The following is a 366-nucleotide window of genomic DNA, read 5'->3' on the forward strand; positions in this document are numbered from 1 at the left end:
GAAATACCCGCAAATACCCGCTCACGGGTACCCGTACGGGTACGGGCGGGTATGGATATTACTCTGTGAAGAAGATCTTGCTCCTAATCTTGGCACGGTTTTGATGAAGACGTCAATATCACCAAAAAGAAGAAAAGGAAGATGACTTATGAAGACAAATGAAGATAAAGCTTCAAGACATTAGACTAAGTCTTTGTAATTACTTCTATCCTAAACTCTTAAGTATATACAAGTATAATTGCTCAAACTATTTTTTAGAAAATGTAAGACACTTTTAAAAGACTTAAAACATTTTTCAAAAATAGTGTGTAACAGGTTACTTCATTGAGTAACAGGTTACATGTGTGAGAAAAGAGTTATCCAACT

The sequence above is a fragment of the Lupinus angustifolius genome, unplaced genomic scaffold, assembly GCF_001865875.1.
Source record: "Lupinus angustifolius cultivar Tanjil unplaced genomic scaffold, LupAngTanjil_v1.0 Scaffold_356, whole genome shotgun sequence".
In the NCBI taxonomy this organism is placed as follows: domain Eukaryota; kingdom Viridiplantae; phylum Streptophyta; class Magnoliopsida; order Fabales; family Fabaceae; genus Lupinus; species Lupinus angustifolius.